Raw genomic sequence first — 17,927 nt, forward strand, 5'->3', positions numbered from 1 at the left:
TAGCTTCTGAGTGACAGAAAACAATAACAAAAATCATCTAACTATACTGCCATTTTTTATCTAGAGAATTGTGTTCTGTCTGGTCTTGTGTTATAAACTTGTGATACAGGAGCTATTCTGTCCAGTCTTGTATTATAAACGTTTTATATAGGAGCTATTCTGCTAAGAATTACTGTACTTTTGCCAAAGTCTGCAGTGAGTCTCATGAGATCAGTTGCAAGCTGTACTTGGCTATTTGTCTTCTTAGACATTAGTACCATCTTTGCTGGAGCGCTTTTGTGTAAACTGGTATCTAATTCATTAAACAAACTCAGAAGCTGTTCCATCCGTATTATCACCATGAAGGCAAGTTGTAAATGAAATACTTTACCAGTGCAAACTGGACACATTGTTTCTGCATGGACAATTATAGTGCTGGAAACAGTCCAGAGGCTTGCAAGGTCACAAGCATCCAATTACATTTCATTGAGCATCTTATCAGTCTTGTGTTGTTGAGGAAACACCTCTTATATTCTCAGTGATTATGAGACCTGCCAACAGCCACATGCCTCAGGGTTCAGACCCCCAATCAAACATATGATCCTCCTGACCTCTGTTAAACGGGTTCAGACCCCCATTCAAACACATGATCCTCCTGACCTCTGTTTAAGGAGTTCAGACCCTCATTCAAACACATGATCCCCTTGACCTTAGTTTAACGGGTTTAGACCCTCATTCAAATACATGATCCTTCTGACCTCTTTGTAATGGGTTCAGACTCTCATTCAAACACATGATCCCCCTGACCTCTGTTTAACGAGTTCAGACCCTCTGAACCTCTGTTTAACGGGTTGACACTCTCATTCAAACACATGATCCCCCTGACCTCTGTTTAATGGGTTCAGACCCTCACTCAAACACATGAACATCTGAACCTCTGTTTAACGGGCTGACACCCTCATTCAAACACATGATCCTCCTGATCTCTGTTTAACGAGTTCAGACCCTCACTCAAACACATGAACCTATGAACCTCTGTTTAACGGGTTGACACCCTCATTCAAACACATGATCCTCCTGACCTCTGTTTAATGGGTTGAGACCCTCATTCAAACATATGATCCTCCTGACTGCTGTTTAACAGCACACAGCCTGTGCTGCTCGAGGCACACTCAGCTCTGAGCCAAGCCTCCTGGTGTGCTAATGTGTGAGCATGGCATGCAAGTCTTCAGGGCTGGGGTGTCCAGTACAGCAATTATCTTTGCACAGTGTGTGTCCAGACAGAAGCAGCACCATCACAAAACAACAGTGGATAGACTGCAATTACATTACAGAACTTAAAAATTTTACATACAGTCAAAGCATGAGACACAATGAGGAAGAATTGAACCATTAACTTGGTAGAAAGGAGTCAGGTCTACCCCCATTGTGTTATAAAAGCAACTGCAACTGCACCCCCCCCCCCCCCCCCCCCCCCCCCCTCTCTCTCTCTCTATATAATAAATATATATATATATATTGAATATCTATATATATATATATATATATCTATATATATATATATATAGTTTGTAACACTCAACATATACTGAGTTGTAGCACGAGCTATTTTTGTAAGCTGATACCATTCATGCTTCCTATGCTTTTTGATTACGAGGTATACTGTCATTTACCAGTACCCTGCCCATAGCACGTACAAACTAGCGCTATTTTGTTTTAATTCGTGTATTTATTTATATTGTTTTTTTTTTTTTTATTGTAAATAGCTTGGATTATTATCACGGCAATAAATAAGTAATAACTTTGCATTGCACGCACACGTCGACACTACTGGAGGAACTTGCATGGCTATTATGAAGAGCTTTAAATAAGAACCGCTACCATTTTCCTTGATAAGGGGGGCAACATTAAATAATAATAAAAAAAATTAAAAAAGCATAAATTAAATCGATGCATCACTTGCCTGAGGATAAACTTATGTGATACACCCTTCTCTTATACAAACGGTGTTATTGATGCACTGAAGGGGCGTCAATCATCGCGAACAGTTGTTTTGGTATCCCCTATCCTGTGATGATGGTTTGCTCGAAGTTGAAGACTGGATTGTGCGAGAGGCGAACTGCTTCAGCTGCTACTGTGTGCTCGCGCTGTGTTCTGTCTGCAGTCGGGCTGCGTATACCTGCCTCTCCCTTCTTTCAGCATTTTTATTTCTTCTGAAATTTTGTTTGGTGAGTACTTTTCCTTTTTTTTCTTTTTTACATAGAACTATATGTCAGTGTTTCTTTTACCTTTTTTTTTTTATTTTTTTTTTTTTTTTTTTTGCATTTGAAGGTTCGTTCTTGTCAATCAATATCTTTGAATGTTGGAATGCATCTGTTCTTTCCGCTGTACCGCCGCTACCCCTCTAAAGATCATGTCGTGGTGTCCTATGATACATACTTTGAAACACTATTTCAAGAAAAAAAACAAAAACAAAAAAACTTAAGTTTTATTTTTTTTTCTACATGATATTTCACGCTGTTACAACATGGAATTTATAAATGCATAAATGCACAAATTATTTTTGTTTTGTTTTTTTCGTGCTAAGCCAGTGTATATTTTCTCAGTAATTTTTATGGCAAGGTCTTAATTCTTGATTTTTTTTTTTTTTTTTTTTTTTTGTTTTGTTTTGTTTGTTGGTTTGTTTGTATGCGTCGGTGTTGACACCTGCCACTCAATTCTCTCAAGGAATTCAGCTGAAGCTCACACCGCTGTGCTGCTCTTGTCTTGTGCAAAAACTTGCTGAACGGATTAATTCTGGCAAATCACAAGAAAATGCCGTTGTGGTATGTGATAATATCCAGCTGCCTGTAGTATAGTAGAACAGTCTGTGAGACAATCAAAATATCTTTATTAGCAAGTTTTATAATAATAATAATAGCACACACAAAAATCAAGTGAAACGTATGCAAGAAAGACACAAAACCAAAGAAGCTCGTCCTTGTGGCTTGCTGTAGCGAACTCTGTAATACTCGTGACGTGCGTCTCCTGCTACAGTCACTGACTCTTGGGTCAGAACCCGCGCCAACTCTGGGGGAAAGTCCGGTAATTTTGTTTTCATTATTATTATTTTTCTCCTCCGCAGTATTTTTTTTTTTTTTACTGGTTGTCAACATTGTGTGCAGATGAATTGTGGTGTTTTTTTTTTTTTTTTTTTTGGGGGGGGGGGGGGGGGGGTATGCCGCTGTTACTACTTACTATGCTTCCACAGCGCGCTATGAGAAGGACGGTTGCTGTTTGTTGTCGTTGTTTGCATAATTTCACCTGGGTAATTAAGGGTTAAGGACTTTACCAGCGTGAAGGGATCCTACTGTTTGGTACAGAGCCCACTGCTGTGAATGCCTGTTTACATGTTTTGACTTATTAATACCAGTGCTGTGTTTATAGTACTGTACCCAGTGAAATGTTTAGGCATACCGGCGCTGTGTTTATAGTACTGTACCCAGTGAAATGTTTAGGCATACCGGCGCTGTGTTTATAGTACTGTACCCAGTGAAATGTTTAGGCATACCAGTGCTGTGTTTATAGTACTGTACCCAGTGAAATGTTTATGCATACCGGCGCTGTGTTTATAGTACTGTACCCAGTGAAATGTTTAGGCATACCGGCGCTGTGTTTATAGTACTGTACCCAGTGAAATGTTTAGGCATACCAGTGCTGTGTTTATAGTACTGTACCCAGTGAAATGTTTATGCATACCGGCGCTGTGTTTATAGTACTGTACCCAGTGAAATGTTTATGCATAGCGGCGCTGTGTGTATAGTACTGTACCCAGTGAAATCGATGCATACCGGCGCTGTGTTTATAGTACTGTATCCAGTGAAATGTTTATACATACCAGCTCTGTTTATAATTTATAATACCCAGAGATGATGGATTCAGAGAGGGGCTTGAAATTCAAACCTACAAGAGAAGGAGTCTCCTCCAGCAACCAGCCACCCAACGGTTCTTTAAATCCTGTACAGAACAAAGATAAACAGAGCACGTAGCTGATGAAGAGAGAGACAAGGAGAGAAAGAGAGCAAGAGATGGAGAGAGAGAGAGACAAAGCTGTTCCACCAGTGTTGTCACCACGAATGAATCTCACCAGTCTCATTTGACATGTTAGAAGGTGTTGTGATTGCACTCGAGATTAGCAGCTATTACTTAAAAGAAATGCAGTGGAAAGCAGGCTCAGCAGTATGATGTCGTTTGAGTGCCCTGGCAGGGAGATCTTTGCACTGTATTTGTGTGCTCCGTACACTGTTGAGCCCCTGCTCTTTGCATTGTGTGTGTGTGTGTGCTGTGTACACTGTCAAACCCCTGCTCTTTGTACTGTGTGTGTGTGCTCTGTACACTGTTGAACCCCTGCTTTTTGTACTGTGTGTGTGTGTGTGTGTGTGTGTGTACACTGTTGAACCCCTGCTCTTTGCACTGTGTGTGTGTGTGCTGTGTACACTGTTGAACCCCTGCTCTTTGCACTGTGTGTGTGTGTGCTCTGTACACTGTTGAACCCCTGCTCTTTGCACAGTATTTGTGTGCTCTGTACACTGTTGAACCCCTGCTCTTTGCACTGTGTGTGTGCTCTGTACACTGTTGAACCCCTGCTCTTTGCACTGTATTTGTGTGCTCCGTACACTGTTGAGCCCCTGCTCTTTGCATTGTGTGTGTGTGTGTGCTGTGTACACTGTCAAACCCCTGCTCTTTGTACTGTATTTGTGTGCTCTGTACACTGTTGAACCCCTGCTCTTTGCACTGTGTGTGTGCTCTGTACACTGTTGAACTCCCGCTCTTTGTACATGTGTGTGTGTGTGTGTGCTCTGTATACTGTTAAACCCCTGCTCTTTGTATTGTGTGTGTGTGTGTGTGTGTGTGCTCTGTACACTGTTGAACCCCTACTCTTTGCACTGTGTATGTGCTTTGTACACTGTTGAACCTGCGTTCACAGCCAGGTTGTGTTCTGAACTGGTTAAGGTCATCTGGTTTCCCTAATTCATTTCTCAGCTATGGGGTGTTTGCTTCTTGTTGTTTAAAGCATGCGTTTGGCTTTGGTCGGATTGAAGGTTTGTGAGTCATCCATCACTGGGCTGTAATGATAAGGCGTGCCTTATTCATTTAGTAAAGTCAACAAGTAATGCTGTAAGCACACACTGTGTTTCATGTTTTTGTATCCGTTTTACTATTCAATTACATTTATATTTATATACTGTGTATAAACTCATTTATAGTTATATGGTGTGTGTATAAACTTGTCACATGCTACAGTAAACATGAAAATGTAATATTTGTTACAGTGTTTGTTATACCATGTCCTCAATATCAAGCTGTTCAGAGGCCCATGACTTCTGTGTATCTGGACTGGACCATCGCTGCAGAAATTGTGTCACAGAGGTACCATTTTCAGATCTGCATGTTTCACTTGCGGATTTAAAGGGGAGAGAAAGGTAGGATGTAAACAAGCTTCACGTCACATTTTCAAGGATAATCAGGGCAGACACCAAAGGGTTCATCTTTTGGTGTACAATTGGAGCATGATTGTTGGGCTTGGACACTTCAAAGAGTTGAAGAAGACAGATGGGTAGCATGCAGCTGGTGTACATGTTGCGATGCCCATGGATATTTGCTGCTTCTCTTCTCCACAGTATGTTCTGGTCTAAACGAGATAAGTGATTGCGCAGTGATCTGTGGCTGGTGCTGTTCTGTCCAAGCCAAGCCATGAGGGATCTCACTCTCCTTTGTCTTTGATCTGCTGATGCAGTCTGTGAGTTTATAATTTAATCTGGGCTTTCAGTGCCGCAAATAGCTGGGCCTTCTGCACAGTCTTTAGAGGAAATAATTGGATTCAGGAAACAGGGTTACTTAGACAGAATGTGTGAGAGGCTCTTTGGTATGTTATCATTATGTTTCGAGACCAAGATGCACTGAAACTTTATTTTCCATTGTGCACTTATTTGCAAAGCTACAGGGTATGTCTTTTTAAAAAGTCCAAATAGAAAATAAATAATAAGCAGCGTAATTCACACCTTTTTCCGGGCATATTGCAAGTGCAGTTGAAGTACATAATATGTGCATCTGCTGTTTTAAGGAAAAGCAAGAAGCATAATGAAATAAAAGAATGCAACATGAAGGACTTGCTTTAAAACCTGTATCTTGAAAGGATTACACGATGTGTTTTATACATTTGCAGAATGTGTTTCAGTTTTCACACTTTACAGTAAGTGATGGGAGACCACCCGCAGCAAGCATGAGTGTGATTTCTAACTTCCGCAGAACAGCAGCCACATCTGTCATCTTATCAAAACATATAACGTACAGCAGCTTTCAGGTCAACACCTCGAGACTGAATAAAATACAAATAACTAGAAATCAGTGTGTGTCAGTGTGTGTGTATGTGTGTGTGTGTCAGTGTCTGCGTGTATGTGTCCTTTTTCTTTCAGTTCGGGGTGAATCTCAACTTGACCCCTCAATAGAGATCATTTGAAAAGTACTGCAGTAGGGAGAGAGAGTGGATGTATTGTCGTATGGAATAGGAAGTGTGTGTGGGACCCTCTCACCACCCCCACCCCCCGTGTTTCCTCAAGGACAGGTTCTACAGGCTGGGAGCAGTAGAAGCGCACAGCCGAGGAGATTGAACCTGGTGTACAGTGGGTAAGGTGCCCGAGTGGGGCTCGTGGGGTAGCTGTTTCAGGCACGCTCATCTTCTGTGCCTGATGCATGGGTTAGGGGTTAAGGGTTAGTGTTTAACTTGGACTTGGAAGAGCAAAGGTCTCTGTGTCCAGTGTGAATTTTATCAAAAATATCTCCACCCTTTATTACCATGGGCACAAGGACTGCATTGTAAGAAACCGTTCTGCTCGATTTTGACATTGTGAGATAGCAGGGAGGGGGTTAAAATCCTTCCCTGCTAAAACCATGTGAGAATGCACATGGATGGGGTTTAATTGATTAATTGTTTTATTGTTTAGTAATCCCCTGCACCTTGTGGTAATTGTAAATTGGAGCCAGATGCAGGGTATTTGAGAGGCAGCCATTCTTTTCCAGGCTGCTGAGAGAAGAGTCCGATTGTGTGTGTGAGCAGTCGTATTCAAAATAAGGTATTGTGTAAAGCCTGTGAAAGTTTTATGTTCGGGTCAGGTAAACGGCCTAGCCGTCCTGTGTGTTAGTTAGGGATCTCCTGGTGAATGTTTAGTTAGTGCTCCAAATAGGAGCTAGGTGCATTGTGTTTATTAAAAGTGCGCGTGAGCGCTGTTTCAATTCAATCCTGTGTGTTGGGTCGTGACTTCGAAGGGAGAAGAACCCATGAGAGCCTGTGTGGCGAGCCAAAAGGTGACAGCATGTAAAAGCCTAAAGCAGGACGTGCTCTTGGTAAATCTGTTTTCAGCTGTGCTGTTTACTGAGGCATACAGCCTAGAATAATTTACTGTCATCATAAAGGCAATTTACTGGAAGCTTAGGTACTAGTCCCGTGGAAGAGTGACTCACTGCACTGTCATATATACATTAGCCTCTGGATTCAGTCTGTATGTACGGCACCCATGTGTAACGAAGCTCTGCTCCTGGGGTCTCCATATTCCTCACATCAAAGGCTTCAGTGGGTTCATGTTATTGCAGTGGAGGTGTGGGGGCGGGCTCTGAAGATTTTCTGTAGGGCCATATTTTCCCTAATTTGGAATACAGTGAATTATTTAGTGATTTGCATTCTCTGTTAATTGTAATTACCCTAATTGTTGTAATTGAAATGAAGTATTTCTTTTGTGTCTGTGATCCTGTATGGTAGTGCATGCGTTCATTTCAAATGTTAATTACACTGTGTAACAATTTTTTTTTTTTTTTTTTTTTTTTCCTGGGTAGTAAGTGTTATTTCCTAATTGCTTATGCCTCAAAAGTATAAAAAATGGCTATTATTCCCCACAAACTTTGCTTTTGTGACCAGGACAGTGATATTTCAAAATATCACTATTTCCAATGGGAAAACGGGCAAATGTGTGTCTTTTCGTTCACATAAAGTCAGAAAAAAAACAACATATGAATCCAAATTAACATGTATTTATACTAAAGTAATACAAAGATGACTACAAAAGATTTAGAAGTGAGTAGTTTTTCGATTATACTGTATTTACTCACTTCTAAATCTTTTGTAGTCATTCTTGTATTACTTTTGTATAAATACATGTTAATTTGGATTCATATGTTGTTTTTTTCTGACTTTATGTGAACGAAAAGACACACATTTGCCCGTTTTCCCATTGGAAATAGTGATATTTTGAAATGTCACTGTCCTGGTCACAAAAGCAAAGTCTGTGGGGAATAATAGCCATTTTTTATACTTTTGAGGCATAAGCAATTAGAAAATAACACTTACTACCCAGGAACAAAAATTGAGTTACATAGTGTTATGTTCTTCTTTTGGATCATTGCAGCTCCAATTTCTTAGCAATTTGTTAAAAATAGAACAGGATGTTCTGGGTTCTCTTCAATGAAGCATTTACTACACTAATTAACTACTAATTAGCTAATGAGAAGAGCTGGCCTTTGTTCTTTTTGGAGACACGTCCCAGTCTTTCAAAGCACCAGGACCCTCTTTACAGAAGCACTATTACCTTGCACTGCGCTCCTGATTAATCAGTCTCAGTTAATCGCTTGCAATTGATTTTTTAAAATTGGAGCTTGCAGATTGCACTCCATGGATTGAGACTGTTTGAACTGATCCCACTTTAGCCCCTAGCAAGCCTCAGCTTCAGCTAGAATGCAGGTTTATCTTGTCTGGTCTGCATTTTCATAGGGAAACGAAGCAGTTGCTTTCTTTACATCAGTACGCCCAGCGTCCTGCGCTGACCTCAGAAATGTGTGATTTGTGGAAAGCATGTTACTGTTTGAGGAATGCAATGATCAAGTGAATGTGAGGTCTGGTTAATCGGTTGTCCTTCTTGACAATCTGCACTGTTTTAATTTTTCTTTTTCCTTCCATATTTAGTTATATGAGCAGGTTGGAGGTGCATCTGAATTGGAAAGTGGCAGCTTTTACTCTCCTGCAGCGAGACACACTCCTGCAGAGAGACACACTCCTGCATAGTGACATACTCCTGCATGTTTGTTCTTGGTGGCTTTGCTTCCCCTGGTACTTTGTTAGCCTGAGGAATCATGTTGATTATGCTAGCAGGTGTTTTGGTATTGGTAGCTCTTTAAACAGTAACTTGGAGCAGGCTGCTGTACAGTAGGTAGATAGGGTTCTAATTGGCAAACAAATTGCTTTGATCATTACTCTGACCAAAGAAGGTGCCAATCATTAGTTGTGTGAGTGACCTGGAGCACACAACTGCTCATAGGACCCTTTGCATCATAGTGTTTGAACTGTCTTGACCACAATATCGCTGTCTTAAAACTCACAATGGGGCGGAACTGCAGTTCTCCACACGAGTAAAAACCACACAGAAGAACGCTCACATCTGTATGTTACAGTTACACGGTGTAATGCTAGTCTGTGTGTTAAAGTCACATGGTGCAATGTGCCCTTTAGCTTGCTTGCTCCAGTGATGTGAGTTGCCAGGCCAGTCTCATGCTTTGTTAGTACAGAGGTGGTGGAAGTCTTTCCAGGCTGGGATTGCTGCCCAAGGTCCTCATCAGTAAGTGTTTTCTCTGAGCACTTGATGCTCTGTGCATTCAGCACTCCTCACAGAAGCTGAATCAGCACTTTCCTTCTTTCTTCCTTTTTTCATTACATGCCTATGTTTGATTAAAAAAACATACAAAACATAGAAAGCAATAAGTTGATGCTGTTCTCATTTCAGTATTTCATCTCTATTTGATTTGAACCTTTTAAAGGACTAGGGGTGGAAAATAAATCTCCATCATTCAAGTGGTAGAAATGTAAACGCAGCCTCTCTGGTGATGCAATCATCCTCGGTGTTCCACACACGCATTTCTATAGCAGCGCTATAGCAGTCTGTAGAGATATAATATTGTCGCTGGTCATTAAGGGCTGCTTTGTCACTCAAGAGGTCTGAGTGTATGTTTGTAGGTGGAGTGCCTGTCGTACTTTGCAGGGCTGTATCCTTTAAAACAGCTTCTTTTCTTGCTGTGGCATGCTCTTTCTGAAGTGCTTAAGGGAAAAGCAAATTGGTATGATTACCATAAAACTGCCAGGATGCGATTGGCATAAAACTGCCAGGATGTGATTGGCTGCAGGTAAGTTATGGTGCACCTTGCAATTTGTCATTTCATTTATTGATTTAGTTTGCACTCAGGGGCCCTTGATGTATTCCCAGCTGAAAATGAAAAGAGAAATTGATTTGGAAGGTATCATCTTTTTAATAACCCCCCAAAAAAACTACGAGGGGTGTAAATTATAAATGGAGCCATAATGAAATTTGTATAAAAGCGTTAGTCATGCAGTAAAATGTGTCAAACATTGCGGTTACACTGGAGTCTGAATCTCGTGGGTTCTCGTTTGGAGTAATTTACTTCTCGAGTCAATTAACAGTGCAATTTGATAAAGGAATGCAAAGGTTTCATGTGCGATGAAAATAATTGCATAGTGGGAAAAAAATATGTAATAACCATATTGTTTATAGTGAGTGGTTTTTTGTGTGTTACAGTGTTAAAAACAAAATCACAAAATGACACATAAAACAATGTCAAGCAAATGCATAAAGCTAACAGCACACAGCACCCAGTGCTAACATTAGAGTGGGAGGCTACCGGCGTAAGGGATGCACCGTTGAACTGGCCTCTGACATTCGCTGTTCTAAACTCTTTCAATTTAATGATAGATTTTTTTTTTTTATTTCATACTGACTTTCATGAATTCTTGGAATAAGTCACCATCAGCTTGTGCAGTTTTAGATGCTCTGCCTTTTCGAACTGAGCGCTTGCATAATCTCAGTCATTTTTCTATTGCAAACACTGTCCTGCCACTGTGCCCGTCTGGTCACAGCAGAAAGCAGCAGCTGCAGGTAGAATTGATCAGGCTGTGGCTGGGTCTGTTTCTTTTTCAGATTTGATAATTGTGAGTGTGCTCCACTATAATTACTGTAATCTCAGGAGCAAAGCAAGTCTGATAGTTGAATCATCACTTTCTCCAGCTATGCAGATCGTTGCAACAATTCTAATTTTCAATGAGCTTTGATTTGTTTGCTATAATTCAATTGAAATGCCTGTTTCCCCTCCACTACAAGAATGAGGGGGGGGGGGGGGGGGGGGTGTAGAAGATGAAATGAAAGCAGGTGTGCGCATCGTAGCAGGTTATTGAAATAGTTGTGGGGGGTTATTGCAGTCGATCACAGCTTTTGTATAAAGATCCTTAGGCAATAGTTCAGTTATTGGTACATGTGGTACTAAAAAGTGAAAAAAACATCTTCATAATAGTATAAATGTATAAATACAAAGTATAGAAATCTAATACAATCAGCAGGGTATACTGAGTTATATTTAGATCTCTCTGTGACACAAGGACCTTTGTGAATGTATAGCGTTCAGTGGCACATGATGTGGTGAATGCCATTGCATTTTCATTATGGAACAGGCTGATTTGTATCACAGTCATGATTGCAGGGATTTTTGCCCCAAGACTTCTGAATAAAGTGCTTGTCTGAAAAGAAATCTGTATTCATTCTCTCTGAATCAATCAATTAATCAATCCTAAAATCAATCAATCAATACTAAAAAGTGATTTATTAGAAAACTGAATAATTAAATATGCTTTTGTACTGAAAAGTCATTTTTTATAAAAATGATATAAATTAAGTCATTTGTAAAATGCTTGTTGAGGAATTTAAGCAGTTACTTTGTATTGCTACATTATTGTAACACTTTACATGAAGTGTCTCTACACTGTGATTACTATGTAACTGCATGTGTGATTACATAGTAATTACATTGTGATTACATAACCGTGTGTAGAAATAGTGCCATTACAAAAGAAGCTAGCAGCTGACAAGGTCTTTCATTTTGTAATGAAACGTGTTGCATTGTAACTGCAGAAGCATGTGTGCAGTGGCTGTATTATTACATTATAGTTCAAGAGAGTTCACGTTAGCCTGCAGAGCTCCTTTTTATGCAGTTCTCTCTACCAGTGCCAGTAATGGACAATTACAGTAATTGTGCAAACAAAAAAGGCAAGTGAAATGTTACTGTAAACTGTTTTTTTAGGAAGGCTTTAGTTTGAGTTCATTTCAGTTGATTAATATGCAGATAACTGTTTATCGAGCTTCAGTTCCTTGTCAGTACACCCTCAATAGATAGAGGCAATAGGCCTGCTTGAGTATATCCCTCATCATATTTGACATACTTTGATGTGATCATGTTGTTATTGAGCTGCTGGCCACTGTTAGCAGACATTTAATACAGAGGAGCATCAACACCTCTTTGTATACCTTTGCATGCACATCCATTCAATATGATGGGTTTGTGCTATTTTTTTTCCAGGTACAAAATGCTCAGAGAGCACCCCCACCCCCCCCACCCCCGGGGAGCTGACATGCCTTGTTGCAATCCTAATTGCGAGAGTGAGGTTAGGACTGCACACTGTGGTTCACAGTTATTAGGTTACTATGTATATGTGTAGATGGTCCTGGATGCATGGATGTTTATGCTGATCCTGTTCCAGTTTAAAGGCTTTCATTTCAATGCTGCTCATGTCATTTGTGGAGGTTGTTGGTGTTTGTATTTATCTGACTTGAGCGAGTAAGGTAAGTTTACCATGTGTTGTAATTAAGTATTCAGTGCTCACAAAGAGACCAGCAGACCAGCTGCAACACCAGCTTAGTGTTGCTCCTCTCCATACGCCATCGTCTCAAGAGTTGTTGTGCGTAAGAAGCAATAACCACTGACAGAGCTGGTGTTATGAATCTCATTAACAGGACGTTATCTTGAGACCTCGTTCCCCTCAGGTCCAAAACAGCTATGGAATTGAAGTGTGAATTGAACTGGGACAATAAGAGAGCTGAACTCTATTCACTGCAGGGGTTGAAAAGAGATGTTGCATCCCAGTCCTGGATTAGCAGCTTTCTGCAGCAGTAGCATTTCCACTCTGCTGGTTTCACTGCTTTCATCTCACTGCTGAGTTTCCTACGTGCCAGCAGGCAGCAGGCTTCGACATTGCAGGTTGGATGTTGGTTTTGGTTTCAGGAAAGGGTGCAGCACACTTGTTTTCATCTCTCCTGGGAAGCTTGCTCGTTTTCTCCGTTTTGTAACAGTGAGAATGCGTGTTGCTGGCAGAGCAGTTTTAGTTGCCTTGTGTAACAAGGAGCCTAATAATGACAGTGTCATTCCCCAGTGTCACTGACATGCAGACAATATTTCATTGCCACTGAGACGGGAACAAAGTTTTTTTAATGTTGCGCCATTGATGACGATTGTGAAATACAATGTTTTGTGTTAAAACAAATATATATTATTGTGCATGTTTTCTACAGTTGATCTTTCTTTCTTTCTTTCAATACTGGAAAATAAAAAGGTAGCCTTGGCTCTGAATAGGAGTTCACAGCTGATGACATTGTTCTACACAGAAGAGTAAATACTGTGTAGTTGTGTAGAATGTGCTGGAGTGTTTCTTTGTTAGACCGCAGATTAATCAAGGGCTGACATCGTTATCCCCGCTCTCATACTGTTGCCTCTATGTTTAAATCTTTTTCCAAGGCCTCATGCGTCTTCACCATATGTTTCCATAATCTAAAATGCAAGAAGGCAACAGTTTCATACTCAGGCAGGGCTGGTCACGACATGTTATCTATTATCCAGTCATCTACCTGCAACATTGCAGCCTTCTAGTGATAATTCCATTATAGCTTACCAGCTGAACTCGCACTGAATTAAGAGCTGCATATACCTAATATACCCTCTGCTAAGTGGGGTGAGATAGACACTGCCGTTAGCTTGGGATATAGCCCAGCTGTGCCTGTTGAAATACCAACGCTTTAGTTCAACGCCACACATTTGTTTACTGGAAGAGAACCTGCAGCAGCAAGTAAAGCTGTAGTACATCCCAGGAGGGGGAAGGAAAATGGACCTGCCATTGGCTGATGTTTTTAGTAAATTCCTACCTACCTACCTGCCCGATGTTAAAAACCTACGTCTGGTTACAGCAAACCAGCAAAGAGTGTCCTGGTAGAGCGGTGCGTGTGTGTTTTCACGTCTTTAGAACATCTCATAATGATCTCCAGTGCATCTGCTGCTAGTTGGAAATCCCACACTGTTAAGTGGTAGTTAAGCAGCATGTCTGGTTGGAAAGCCTTCTTGATGAAATGGTTTCCAGTCTCTTCTGGATTAGGCATAGTGATCTTAAATCTAGGGCAGTGTCCTGTCTCATCCCCCTTCATCTGAAGACTGATTTACAAAGGAGCCTTCATTTTGGAAAATGATTCAGACACATTTCCACGTGGGCTGGGTGTGAAAAGGGCATCAATCTGTTGTGACTGAAATCCCTACAGACAAGTGAGAAAGAAAAACAGTCTTATTTAGCAAGACTCCCATTACCTTGAGCAGTGGTGCAGAAAAGAAGGTATTGTTGTGCTGTTTCACTACATGTGAAATAAATCATGCTTATAAATAAGGCTATGCAAAATACATGTGTGATAACTATGTTGTAAGTACAGTATGTGAATACTCATGTATGATAACTATGTTGTAAGTACAGTATGTGATACACTCATGTTGAGAGTACTCCAATCTGCTCATTCATATTTCAGCTAGTTTTAAGTTATTGATTGTTTTTCTTTGTCTTGTTATTTTACTGTTATTATTAATATGATATACAACTGCAGCATAATTTAGATTTTTTTTATTTAACATCATATAATCAAAGAGACTACAAAATGGTATTGTAAGAGTCTAGCGGAAACTATAGCAGTGGTACAGTATTGCATGCTAGACTTGGACATGTCAATTTTTTTTAATTTGTCAGTTTTCTGTTAAGTATGTGGAAAAGCGCAAACCAGAGTGTAACTCAATATGTTAACGTAACATTATTCAGCAGCTTTCATTCGAGCAAAATGAGTTCATTCTGATGCAGAACTTTTGGCCAGAGCTATAGGGCACCATCCGCAATGAAAACAGCTGCATGTTTTTGAGTGGGTGTGTTGAATAGCTTTCCATTTGTCTTTTCAAATTGATCCTCACAGCTGATGTTGAGCTCAAGCACCTGTGTGTCGCAGGGTTGCACGTTCAGCCTGGTCTGCTGTTGACTCCTCTTTGATCTCATTGAAATGAGTCAAGAGAAAAGGTAAAGCCTTCCTGGAGAGAGAGCACTGCAAAGCGTGGCAGCGCAGTCAGAGAGTTCAGTGCAGTGAAGGGCTCCAATCAGCTGAACGGCTTGCTTATTGCAGAAAGGGTCTTTACATTGAAGCACTGCTGTGCATTGCAGTGGGGTGCAGCTGCAGAGGCTCTTTTTGTGCCGTGTTTGTTGCCCAAAATAAATATCAGACACACGCAGTGTTAATACATCTCACGCACACGCAGTGTTAATACATCTCACGCACACGCAGTGTTAATGGCACAGCTTGTTTGTTCACATTGAAAAAAAACATCTTCATAATAGTAAACAGATCACAAGCTAATTATTAAAATAGCCAGTCATGCTGTGTATAAATACAAAGTATAGAAATCTAATACAATCAGCAGGGTATACTGAGTTATATTTAGCTCTCTCTGTGACACAAGGACCTTTGTGAATGTATAGCGCTTGGATCCTGAGCTGCATAGCGTTCAGTGGCACATGATGTGGTGAATGCCATTGCATTTTCATTATGGAACAGGCTGATCTGTATCACAGTCATGATTGCAGGGATTTTTGCCCCAAGACTTCTGAATAAAGTGCTTGTCTGAAAAGAAATCTGTATTCATTCTCTCTGAATCAATCAATCAATCAGTCTTTTTTATATAGCGCCTTTTATAGTGGACCACCATCACAAAGCACTTTACAAGATAGTGAGGAACAATGTATAATACAGTAAATACAATTTCATGTATGTATTAACGTTGTGGATGCGTGTGTCATACAGAATCATATGAATAAGATGGAGTGAAAAACCTGAAATAGCAATTTAGACAACAGCTAATAACAGATACCAGGCTTAAAGAGCATTGAAAACAAGCGAGAACAAGTGGGTCGTGGGAGCCACACGAGCTAAAGCTAGGAGAGAGTTCCAGAGAGTGGGAGCCATGAAGCTCTCTGGGTGTGGTGCACCTTTGCTTGGGTATAACAGACTTTCTCACTTGCTGGCAATCTACCGGGATCTTTTAGGGTTTCTAAAGTGGGCGCTTGAGGGTTTAATAGTTCTGGTATCGTCTCTGTATGTTGGTTATAGAGGGTCCGTTTCCTGCTTCTCACATACATAGAGCATAAGCAGGCACACTGGCATAGTCTCACACACTCCTACACTCACATTGGATTCACTACGATGCTAGCTGGCAGAGCAGGGGGGTCGGCTGTATCTCTATAGGATTGACCCAGTGCCCGAGAACCGCACACTGCCAGCTTCACCATAGCAATGTGATTGGTTGATTGTACAGACTGGTCTCTACACAAGAGTGTCAGCCCTTGTGAGTGCAGGCTGCCTGAAAGCCTTCCTGTCTTGATTTGCTGTTGAGTTATAATAAGTATACATGCTTACAGTCTAAACTTATAAACAGGCCGTATGAAAATAAACCATTTATATTTCTTATTTATACCCTCCCCCCAGGCATGACGGTTAATTCTGGTGTTATTTAGTAACATCTTGAAGCTATTATAAGCATCCCTTCATTTATTGACTCTTCTAAAATGTTAAAATCCCTGCCTTATAGACTTTGTAGACAGACTAATACAAATGTTTGTGCTGCAGCAAAAAAGAAACCTCCATTAGCAATATGAGCTGGTATGCAAAAACAAGGCATTGTCAGACCAAGGCCTTACAACAGATCTCATGAACAAGTGAGCAGACACCATAGCAGCAAAGAAACCTGACAGCAGGAAATGTTCTACTGCCAGGGTTCTGATGGTGACCTTTATCAGAGCAGGAACAGCATGCAACTGATCAGGAATATTCAGCAGCAATTAACATCACAGCAGTGCAGCGGATTGAAGTAAGTGTGGAGTCCTGATGTCAGTTACCCAAACAGAAATGTCAGAGCCCTCAGATCCACTGCACAGTTTGTGATGATGTGTTTAGAACATCAAAAGGGAGCGAAGATGGAGAGAGAGAGGGAGAGGGAGAGAGAGAGAGAGACAGGGAGAGAGAAAGAGAGATGGAGAGAGAAAGACAGAGAAAGAGACAGAGAGAGACAGGGAGAGAGAAAAAAATAATGCCAAATTGAATTGAGATAGAGAGAGGGGGGGGGGGGGAGAGACATGGAAAAAGAGACAGAGAGAGACAAGAAGAGACAGAGAGACAGAGAAAGAGAGAGAGAGACAAGGAGAGAGAAAAATAAAATAATGCCAAATTGAGGGACAATAAGGGAGAGAAGTGGTTTCAGGGCATCTTTTGAAATAAAGAATTAGGACAAACAAGAAAGGAGATGAAAATGTAAGCATTTGCATTTCAAAGCAGGGTGCAAGCAAATGATTAGTTAGTGTATTAACCTTACATCCTAGTCTGGAATAGAGAAGCTTTCTTTCCCCCGAGAGTAGTGCAGTTCTTCATGTGCGGGAGGAGCAGGGATCCCAACGTTGTGGTCAGGTGAGGTGGACTGTCTGAGACCACACTTAACACAAGTATCACAACAAGCAAGCACTGTGCTCAGCACATCGCCCAGAAATATATTGAATGGTAAAATGAATCATTGCTAAAATTAGTTTTAAAGTAATCAAGACTTGAGCCTGGATTACAGTTGTTTTAACAATTTTCCCATCATAGTTTGCCAGAAATGTCCTTGGTGTTTCACTGGCTTTATATTGAGCAAGCCATGGGCATTGCCTGTTGAAATCCATAGTAGCGGGTTTTTAATTTGCAATACAA

The 17,927-nt window shown here is 40.7% G+C and overlaps 1 protein-coding gene across 4 annotated transcripts in view; it reads left to right on the plus strand.

The window, feature by feature from the left end:
- The first annotated feature begins 2,097 nt into the window (after nucleotides 1–2,097).
- LOC121319486 (RNA-binding protein Raly-like) overlaps nucleotides 2,098–17,927 on the plus strand; it is a 60,169-nt gene continuing 44,339 nt past the window's right edge. For 2 of the 4 annotated variants that reach the window (XM_041256945.1, XM_041256946.1), the window contains exon 1: nucleotides 2,099–2,207. The gene's annotated coding sequence lies outside the window, so the exon portion shown is untranslated. Of the gene's footprint in view, nucleotides 2,208–2,705; nucleotides 3,064–17,927 lie in introns of those variants that run through there. The other 2 variants (XM_041256941.1, XM_041256942.1) reach the window with 2 other exon arrangements.

Source organism: Polyodon spathula, chromosome 8 (assembly GCF_017654505.1).
Source record: "Polyodon spathula isolate WHYD16114869_AA chromosome 8, ASM1765450v1, whole genome shotgun sequence".
NCBI lineage: Eukaryota > Metazoa > Chordata > Actinopteri > Acipenseriformes > Polyodontidae > Polyodon > Polyodon spathula.